The sequence below is a fragment of the Lepisosteus oculatus genome, chromosome 21 (assembly GCF_040954835.1).
Source record: "Lepisosteus oculatus isolate fLepOcu1 chromosome 21, fLepOcu1.hap2, whole genome shotgun sequence".
NCBI classification, from domain to species: domain Eukaryota; kingdom Metazoa; phylum Chordata; class Actinopteri; order Semionotiformes; family Lepisosteidae; genus Lepisosteus; species Lepisosteus oculatus.
Window position 1 is genome coordinate 4592689 of NC_090716.1, and position 11125 is coordinate 4603813.

General features: G+C 39.9%; 1 protein-coding gene across 2 annotated transcripts in view; it reads left to right on the forward strand.

Annotated features, from left to right (window-relative positions):
* The window catches only part of dgkza (diacylglycerol kinase, zeta a), a 174900-nt gene that overhangs the window by 25952 nt on the left and 137823 nt on the right, over positions 1-11125 (forward strand). The window lies entirely within an intron of this gene.

The window sequence follows — 11125 nt, forward strand, 5'->3', positions numbered from 1 at the left end:
CTGTAGTAAGACTTTGGGGAGAGGGACAGTGAGTTTTACGCAGTATGCAAAGTTTCCTGAAACATTTAATTCTGAAGTGACTGTTATTTAAAAGTGTTTCAGTAAATTTCCCTATTGAAATCTCTCTACCTCAGATTTGGGATCATGCAGTTATACAGTATTGCCGTCTAACAGATTTTTTCTTTAGTTAAAAGGGAGTGCAGATTGTACAGTACATTGTTTTCATTTCTTACCTAAGTCTTTTTTTTCTCCGCTTTTCAGATGATCAAATGACTAATTTTGTGCTCAAGTAAGGATTAAAACAACTTTTAAAAACATTTCTTAGATGCTGGCATTGATAAGTGTCAGAGCATTTCTGACTTCACTTATGAATCTTTTATGTTTAAACACTGGAAATAAATGATTTGTGGCATGTTGTCTGTGTCTGAAAACAAGTCAGCGTTGTAAATGTTTTTAATTCAAAATACTTCTTGTTCCTAAGGGGGGCAATTTGTTGCAAATTTTTTGTTGCAGATTTTTATTCTTGTAGAGCTGTCTATAGTGTGCACACATGATTTGTTCTCTGGCTTCTAACTTTAACTATTTGTATGACAGAGTCTGAATCAAAGCTCTTTATTCTTAGAGTAAATTGTTAAACATTTTGTACTATAAGATCAAGACTGATGTTCACAATTTTGTAAAAAGGGTGATGGAGTTTTAGGAGACTGCAAAGCAAACTTGAACAATTATTTATATTATTTGAAAGGGTCTTGGACAATAAAATTTGCTCTTTGCACTATTCAGAAGGAGCTTTTAAAATTCAAATTCCCTTTGTGAGCAAGGGATCGGGGCTCATGACTAGTGAATGCTGTAAAAGTGGGAAAGTTTTTACTTGTTAATTGAAATAACTGTAAGATTTTTTTAAGAATAAAAAAAACTAGAGATTAGTAATGTACAGTAAGTGCAATACATCAGTATATGTACTTCTAATATTGCACGGTATCTCCCTCTAGTGGCCTAACTGTAAATTACAATTAATTAACGGGTCTATTAATTCTAATGACGCTTGCCAATACAGGCTCCGACTCCCCCTAGACCCTGTATTGCTTAAAGCGGTTATAAGATGGATGGATTAATTCAGGTGACGCAAATATATTTTAAATCTGTTGTTTAATTGGTCGTCATGTCTTTGGAAGCTTGTATAGCCACACTGTTCCACGTCAGCTATGAAAGGTAGCTTAGTAAATTACTTAAGTCTTCACAAAGGTGACGTTTCTTCGTGCTTTTAAGAGATGACATTCTCAATCTGGATGATGCAAGTGCGCTGTATGCGCAGAAGTCATTTTCAGGTACTCAATTCATATTCTGTAGTGCACTTTACTGTAATTAGTGTTATCTAAAAGCACTTTAAAATGAGTCATGTTGTATCGGGGCACAATAGAAACTCAGTGAAAGAGTTACAAGCTGTATCGAGAATACAGTTTCCAACACAATATGAAGTAAAAAAAAAAATCAGTGAAAAGCACTTTAACATCTTTTTAGCAAATGTATAAGCTTTTTGTAACGGCCTTAATTTTAAAGTCCAGAAATGGTGATGGCTTCTTGAGAGCAATGAAGGCTGGTAGGGGAGCGGCAGTGCTTTATCTTCACGTTTGTTCTGAAGCGGCGGGGGGCAGAGCCTTAACTGACCACCGCTGGCAGTGAAAGGCTGAGGGAGGATGAGATGCAATTCCCTCGGACCGTGTTTGGGTGCGCGTTCAGGACCGAGGGACAGCTCTCGTTGCCGCAGATCGTGAGACACGGGCCCTGTAGTCCTTCTTGTGGCTCGTCTCCTGGGTGGAGGGGTCCTCAGTGGATTTTGAGACCTGACTGGTAGCTAATGTCGAGGAGTGAGCTGCAGAGTAAGGGGATCAAACCCCTTTCTCCTTGTTCTTAGTACGAGCTTGTTGATGTTGGGATATGATGGAAGACAAGGTAGTTGAGCGCTGCGGCATGCACCAAATGAGCTATGCTATGTAAGTACGCAAAACACAACTGGCAACCCACTGAAGCTCAGCAGGTGTGAACCTGGTCAGTACCTGGATGGGAGACCTCCTGGGAAAGCTAAGGTTGCTGCTGGAAGAGGTGTTAGTGGGGCCAGTAGGGGGCGCTCACCCTGTGGTCTGTGTGGGTCCTAATGCTCCAGTATAGTGGCGGGGACACTGTATTTTAAAAAAGGTACGCATATATACTGCAAAGGAGCAAGTAAAGGCTTATTCCCTGATGAAAACAGGAGAAAAGAAACACAGCATTTCAGCTATGAAGCCTTCTTTGGGTGTATTTCTTTTCATCATGGAATAAAGCTTTATTGTTCCTTTTCAGGGTAAACATGCTGACACGACTACCTACTTGAACCACATATATTCTGTATGAATTAAGTAAAATTCCACTGTCCATTTGGCTCAGATGTAAAACCAAGCTCCTGACTCTCTGTGGTCATTAAAAATCCAGGGTGTTTCTCAAAAAGGGCAGGGGTGTTACCCCGGTGTCCTGGCCAAACTTCCACTTAGCCTTTACCAATCTTGGCCTCATAATATTTCCCATCTCTGAACTGGCTTTATCACTCTGTGTTAAGTGTACTGGTGCTCTTTGTCTGCCACATCACATCATCCAGGTGGGGGTACAGGGGGGTCCCCGATACCCATGACATGATTTGGGTGGAGGTTCCAGAGAAGGGCTATGTGCAGTAAGTGAAATAATTATTTATTATTTTTTTATACCCCAGCTGCGTCTGTCTTCCCAGAGCATTTTTAATTCCCAGTTGTTTTGGGAGGCTTCATTACATGTGTGGAAATCCATTTTAAGGGAGTGTGATTCAATGTGTGTTTAAGCACTTTGAGAAGCCACCTTTAAAGGCGCTATATAAAATAAAGTTTATTATTATTATTATTATTATTATTATTATTATTATTATTATTATTATTATTATTATTATTATTATTATTAATGCAAGAGACGCAGAGACGCAACAGTGCTGTGGTTTGGTCATGCAGCCCATAAGAGGTGGTGAGCCATTGCTGCTCGATCATCAGCCGAAGAGGCCAAGTTGCCAGTGGGGCTGTGCTGAGGCCCAGCTCAGGCTTTGTGCAGGAAGAAGAGGAAAACCTGTCCATTTTCTCTATTTTTACACACCCCCTTGTTTCGGTGGTTTCACAGATGAGGGTTATTAAAGACTTGTTTCAGAAATTGGTCAATTAACAGAATTCACACATTTTGATTTTTTTTTAATGCTATGAACAGAGAACTGTATATTTTTGATAGGGTGATGAAGTGCCTTACTTTGTAAACGCACAGTGTTTATTAACAGAGCATCCCCAACTGAGACGTTCAATTTCTCAATGGGGAAAGAGAGAAATGTACTTCACTTCCGATAGCAATCTTTTTGTATACATCAGATAAAACCCTTGTGGTCATTTGGGCTGATTTGCTGTTGAAATATTGTATGCTTCCGATACCCATGCTAGGATCTAGAGCTTCAGGCTTTTAAGTGGGGCTTATTAATGTGTGGTGGAGTTTCTCTGCGAGATTGGAGTAGGAGTCTCCAACCCTGGTCCCAGAGGGCCCCAGTCCAGTTATTGTTATAAGTGAACCCTACATTACATCTATTGTTTTACAGCCTTCATTTGGTCAATGAAGCAATGTTTCAATGAAAGGAACACTGGTCCTTGAAGGATGAATGATATTCTGGTTCTTTTTTTGTTCCAAATGACTTCTAATTCATTCAGTCGAGCAAACTACCCGTTGACTGATTAGGACTCAACTACAGTGATCAAGCAAAGAGCTTTGTGAGATATATTTTTAAATGGGGACTGGGTTAAATAAAATGAGCACATGGGATGGCACCACCACCACCAACAACAAAAACTGATGTTGAAAAACAACCATTTCGCATGAAGGATTTTCCAAATGTCTCTTGAAATGTGAAACTGTCAAATAAAGTTCATAGTGATTTGACTGTAAAGGTCAGCTACCGTAAGAGACAGTAGAAAAGGATAATTTGGTTCACAGTTATAGTATTTCCAGAGACTAAGAACTTCTGGTTACGTGACCTTTTACTATAAATGATGTCATTGTTGTCTGTGCAGTTGGATGTTTCTTTGCCCCTCAGATCTCTCTTGCGCTGTTGTAGATTTGACAACATAATATATAGGATATTCCCTACTTTTTGTAGTAGAATACAAACCCACATCATTGTAGAATCGTCTGTATTTGGTTCACATCATACCCACAACTATTTACTGGGCTTTTTATTTGTATGTGGCTGTTCTGAATAACATGAAAGAGTGATTACTTTATTTAGAAAACTGGACAGTTAATTTGGTATTTTGCATGCATCTGTGAACAATATTACAGTAGATTTTTCTAGGCTTTCAGTTTTGTTTTTATGTGGCACAGCGTGAAAGTTGAGACATAAAAATGTTGTGCACAACATACTGTACTATGCAGAATATTGAGTGTTGGGGGGTGGAGAGGAAAAGTTGCTTTTATTAGCTATTTATTTGTGTGTTAATGAGCTGAACATTGCTGGATTGTGCTATAATTCTTCATAAACTTTTTTTTCCTATCTTTTGTACTCAAAAAGGATCCATTGATATTCTAGTGGTTTTCTGAATCGGTAGCTGGAGGCTTGTTTCACATGTTAAATTAGTCTCTCTGCACATGTGATTAGAACTAAGGGGGACTCCTATAGCAGTTCACTGCCCAATACACTCAAGCCGACTGGAGAGATTGTTTGCATGGAAGATTTTTAGGAGCTGATCCACAATCAACTGGCTTCAACATAGTGCAAGTATTGGATGATGTTGGTTAGAGTTATTTATTTTTTTTGTTCTCGAGTCTATTTTTACCGGGCGGTAGGTTTTTGGCCGCAGTGATCATGTTGCAAGCCATGAGGAAGTTTATAAAAAAAAGGAACTAAGAGACTGAGGGAAGTGGAGGGGAACTTTGCATTCATCATTCCGGGTGCTGACTGTCGAGGCTCGGAAGACCTCCTTGCAAGACGAGTTTTCTGGCTACCTGCTGCGGAGAGTGATGTCTGGGTCTTCGGGGGAAACGGCTGTTGCAGCAAAGTGAACCAGTGTGGTAGGGGGACGTGCCCGACAAATGTGGAGACGGAGGAAATGGAATGTGCCCCCCACACCGCCCACCAGTGTGCCCTGCAGGTATTGGGGTTGCTGACCCGTCCAACTTCATCTGAACGTGCCCTAATTGCGGTCAAGCCTGACGCTGTTTTTCTCTTAATTCCGCGGCTCAGATGCGCACACGTGATGGTGTGTTTGCAGTGTGAACCTCGGTGCCTCCTAGAATATTTGCAAACTGTCCATCTGTGCAAGTTTGGATTGATGCTAAACTATAAAATGGCATCTGTCTGGGCTCTCAACAGGAACTGGCTGTTGGCTTCCTCATTGTTGGGCAATGCGTATGGACAGTGTTTGTCAGCTTGGAGATTAAAAATAATTAAAAAGTAGAGTATAATAAGCCTTTTTGAATTGCTGAATTAAATTGGTCATTGGACCAACGTCTCTTGCTGATATTGTCGAGATTTGTTTCTGAAACTGTGCCATTGTTCACCGGATAGGAATCATTTGCTGTGGTGTGTAATAGCCTGCTTTTGGGATGTTTTTCTTATCGTGTTTGTTTGCCTGATCGCTTTTTGCAAATAGACTCTTTAGTGTGTTAAAGTGATGGCCAGACCGTGACACCGTGAGATGAGTCAAGGGAGCTTTAGGCTTCCTTCTGCATAGAGTAGTGTCTCTTTGACGTGTCTTGCTATGTGGTCGTCTTCATTTCAGACCTCGAGTTTCCCCCCAATTCTCTTTAGAGACGGTGTCGAAATCACTTGGCTTTTTTTTCCATTGGCACTTCACTTCAGAAACTTTATATGCCAGTCAAATGAGTTGAAATCCTACATGCAGCAGTTCTGTGTGAAGTGTGGAGCATTTCCTCTGTTCTAATTTATTTTTCTGTTTTCTCCTTTCTACTGAAAGATCTTATTCATGTTTTAATCTTTGCAAAATAGTTAGGGATTTGTTTTTTTTAAAAGAATCGCAAGGTGTTTACCACTCTAAAAAGAACTCCTCAATCCTTATTTCCACACTGGAAGAATGTGGGTTCAAGTCCCAGGTGAGGAACTGATTTTTTTCTATGAAACTATCCTGATGTATAAATAAGTACAAATGTAAGTTGCTTTGGATAAAAGCATCAGCTAAATTTGTACAATGATAAGGATATGTAATGACTTGATTTACTACTTAATTGTTTCAATTAGCTGTTTTCAAGCTCTTAATCAAGTGACCAGGTTGTCTGCCATGATCTTGGTTTACTTGTGCAATTTTGTGCTTCACCAGATTTGCTGGTAAGGTATTGATTAAAGAAGGCTACCACAAGGTGGTGCTCAAGGCACTTCATGTATACTTGTGAAGTCCCCTACTGTCAAGCAGTTGGACAGATGAAAGGTTACTTTTAATCTTTATTGCTTGCATTGTCCTATAGTGGGGAACCAATAATTTGGAAGACATCTTTTCTAACAAAGAAAAGGGAAGATGATTTATTTTCTAGTACTTCTCTTGTGGAAAGGTGAATTAGCAGTAGGTGTGAGGTACATTTCTCCGTTCATCTTCTTTCGGAAAGCACTCGTATGCCACATCAGGGACAGTCGAGTTTGAATCCACAAAATGACGTTACCCTGTTAAAAATTTAAGACGCTTTTGTACTAGCCCCTGTATGGTACTGTATGGGGGGGGAAAAAGGAAGCCTCTTCTGCATGTTTATATTTAACCTACACAATAGCATGTGGAAGAGGAATTAATTGTTTCTATGTGTTTAGGTACATGTATGCACACATGCACCTCTTTGAAAAATCTCTATGCAATCACTTGCTCAGTGTTGAGTTGACCTTTGGGTTGGGCACATCTAGAAATCTCTTTAGATGTGTAGGAACACAAAGGTGTACAGTACCTTTGCAAGGTCTAGCCTGGCAGGGGATTAGTGAGAACAGAACAAGGAGAGATGACTTATGAAGGGTGTTTTTTTTTTAAGCTTGGATTTTGACGCTTTCACAATGGTTGAAGCACAAGAACATGCGTATCCATACTGATTCTCCTAAAAATGTTACATCATTTCTTTAGGTGTTTTTGCTCTTTCAGTGTAAGACTCTTGGTTGATTTCACTTCACTTAAGTACCTATGTTCCTGTGAGTCAAGCAATGAACTTCAGTGAGTGATGTTGAAGCTAATTTACCCCTATCTGAGGATGCATACAGCTTGTACACTGGAAGGCCATAAGCCCCTCTTTTAAATTTTTTGAAACCTTGTGAACACCATATCTCAGTCTGTTCCTGCAAGTCGTGTTTCTTCTAAATCTGCTTGCCCTGTGTGAAAACAGTAAAAAAAAAAAACTATCGTACAGCAACTCTGTGGCAGTGATGATCAGACCCCCAGCATTCAGAAAAGCTCCACTGAATCTCCTCCTTTTCAGGTGCACTTTTAACAAGAAAACAAAGCGCAAAAAAAAAGTTTTAATTTCACTTAATACAAGAATAGCAGGAAGTGGGTTGTGGTTTGTGGGCAAACTGTAAAGCATTTGCTCTTCATTGCTGACATCACTTCCTCTCCTGTGACAATTGAGCACTGAAAGCGAGAGCAGGATTTAGAAACTCGCTCTTTCCTGTCCCTTGCTTTCAGCTTAATTTTTCCTGCCCTGCTCCAGGTGTCACGATGTGGCTTGGATGCAAGGAAGCAGGAGCTCATTGATGCTTCTTCCTTTTAATTGTAGCTCTTGATTTACCTCCCCTGACAGCAATCTCTCACCCCCCCAAGAGGGTTTTAATGCAATGGCACCCACATTTGTTTAGGGAGAACATTCACAAAATGAAATTGGAAATTTAGCTAGAACACAGCGGTTTTAAGTGAGATTATATTATTTGGTACCCAAAATATCAATGGTATCGTATTCTTATTAAAGTATCGCCAATAAAAAATATTAACAAGTAAGCTGAATCAACTATTATTGCCTAATATAGTAGGGTTGGCTAAACTACATTTCTTTTGTTTTGCATGCTGAAAATCATTTTGGAGTTTCAATGTTTTGTTCATTTGTGTACAGTTTCAGTTGGGAGAAACTTTCAGTGACCAGACAGTTCCTTGTTATTGGCAGCTAATCCGAAGCTGTGGAATTCTGATCCCTGGTTTGCCTGTGGCTTTTTTTACTTTCCACACAGCAGGGTACTACTGTATTCTATTATTCATACAGCCTAAATAATTCTCCTAACGCCGTTTGTGAAGACGTTAGGGAGAGTAAGCTCAAGTTCTGGGGATTGTGTGTAGTGGGAACCACTTTTTGCCATATACAGCACACGCACAGTGGGGCAGGAGCAGAGCTTCTGCCTTGGTAGAGGAATATGAGGTGCTGCTTTTGAAGAAACCACTCCCTCCAATTTCCTTGGGACGTGTCCTATCTTGCCCTGTCCGTTATTAAAGCTTTCAGTTCTGGGTTTGTGAAAGTCCAGGTTACAGCTCGTCTTGTGGTACTTTTGCTTCTTTCCTTTTAAAAAAAGACAAATAAGACTTGTGAAAACTCGGATGTATCTCACTTTTAGAACTAAAATAAGTTGTTTTTTTTACTCATCTTGAATGCCTTCATTTATTACTGTAAGTTGTAAATGGGAGTGAAGAAGTCCCTTTTATTTCAAAAGTTTATCATGCTTTAACACTCTATGGTTAAGTTTAGAAGTGCCTGGGGACATAATTATTTCGATTTTTACAGTATTCTGCATTCAACAGCTCATTACTATACTCGTACAGTAGTTGGAAATGGTAGGTAAGGTAATAGAATAGGTGTTTTTAGTAAGCCCATGATGCTTTTGTGTAATTAGATCATGTGATAACCAGGGGAAGAGATCGGCTGAGTCTCTGCCAAGTAATTGGAGATCATACCAGGGCAACATCGTTCTCATCCAGTTCTGTCCGTTTTCTTTGTAAACACAAGGCCTGTTGTGAGATTTAAGAGTTTTAAAAACCTGTTGCATCTTTCCCTTATATGCACATGTACCATCAAGAAAAGGAAATTAACATTCATTCTTTTCCCCATAAAACAATCACAGTAGTACACATTGTTTAGTTTCATGGTGATGTTAAAAAAAAAAGGTGGCTTTAATTTACAGTACTGACTGGTTAGTTGTCACCACGTATTGTGAGAAATGATGTGAATGGATGTACGGTAGCTGCATGTACTGATGAGAAAACTGTGTTTGTGGCGTGGGGGGGAGAGTCATTTGAATTGCAGGTAAAAGGATTACTACTGAATGTTTTTAGAACTCTGCAGAATTGTGATTTTCCATTACTTCTGTTTTTCATAGCAGAATCAGAGGAGCCCTTGCTGAAAAACAACATCTGCCTTTGCTGCCAAAAGGTCTAATGATGATTTCACTCAATTACAGCTTTTATCCACGTTCATGAGTTAGGGCGGGCGCAGTGCTAAATGTATTTGATTAGGCGCTAATGTAATTTGATCGTCTTAAATTACGGCTTCATTCTAACGACGTCTTGAAGAGACACACTGGGCTGACAGGGCTTGGTTTCACATTCACCTGTGGACGAATCTCTACAGGGGGATTCTGCCATCTGGGCGCTGTATAGATTTCAGGGACTGGGGGTTGCCATGGTTACCAGCAGGGAGGCCTGGGTGACATGAGTCCTGTTTAAAAGGATGGCAGATGTTTCATTGCAGGAATGTTTTATTTGCAAAAAATAAAAGCTCCAAGAAACCATTAGCCAGCTCATGGGCTGTCCATGGATGTATAAAACACAAGCCCTCCGTTTTTTAATTATCATTTTCACCTGAAGTCCATGGGCCGAGTGTCAAGTTCAGCTGGGAAAGTATAGTGCGTGGCTTTGTGTGTAAGCTTAAGGTTACAAACGGCAGTCGCCATGGTGAGACTTGAATGAAATGAAACTAAATGGGGGGGAAAACCCTTTCAGCAGCACTGCAACTTTTTTTTCTGCAGGCTGTAATGATAAAATGATCTCCGCAGTTGTACGACTTCAGTTGGCTGTGCTTAAACTGAAATACTGAATCTCATGACGTGCCTCATTTTTGTCGTCTATTTGTTTTTTAGTGGGTCCCGTACTATAACAAACCATGAGGGTTTGAATGTTTTGTGCCGGCTTTTTGACTGCATGTTATTGTGATTTCTAAGAAATGACTGGTGAATCTTGTCCTGTAGTTTGGTGACAAAGTCATCCTATGTAGCTCAATGGCTTTTTTGTAGCTGATGTAACATCACAATAAAGTTCCCACAGTAGTGACTTGACTTCCAGACAGTGGTCAGATTAAGGACAGCTGTTGTAACAGAAATGGCAGAGAAACTCCAGTAAGATTAAGAAATGCAGAAGTATTTTTAGTATTGCACAGTTCTGCATGCGTGTGTGTGTATATATGGACTGTGTGGGCTTTTGTGCTCTTTTTCTTGCTGGGCATGTGTGGGAGTGTTTTTAAGGCAAACACAGTAAAGAAACAACTTCATACAGGAAGTTCACTTGAGCAAGGAAGTCAGTCTGAAAAACTTCAGACTTGGTTTCTCTCCAGTGATGCATACACGTTGACATACTAAATACGCAGCAGATAATTAAACAGCCACTTCAAATGCATAGCTGGAAAAACTAGCTGTAGTAAAACATTTAGCAATTTTTTTTAGCCTCCAAATGCCCCTCCTGGGGCTGTGAAAATTGTAGCTTGAGTATCGGGACATGTCAGCAAGTAGCAAAATAAATTAAGAATCTTGAGTATCATCAGTCCTTTATCAACAGAATACAGACTTCCTATTATGTTGTGGCTTTCTGGCATAAATCTAGTTGTATTTGTAATTTCATTTCATTTTCCACAAAGGTAGATAATGAGATTCAGAAATTTCATATGAATAGATACTGATTCTGTCCTCTGGGATGGAATCTATCCTTGGCCCCTTCTTGCAGGTTATCCATTCGCATGCATCTGCAGAGAGAGATTCTGGGCTCACTGTGCAAACCTTTGTGCATATTTGCTCTTTGAAGATGACCTCTTGCTATTTAGAAAAGAAACACGAGGGAGTTTGGACTGGTGCTCCACCTAT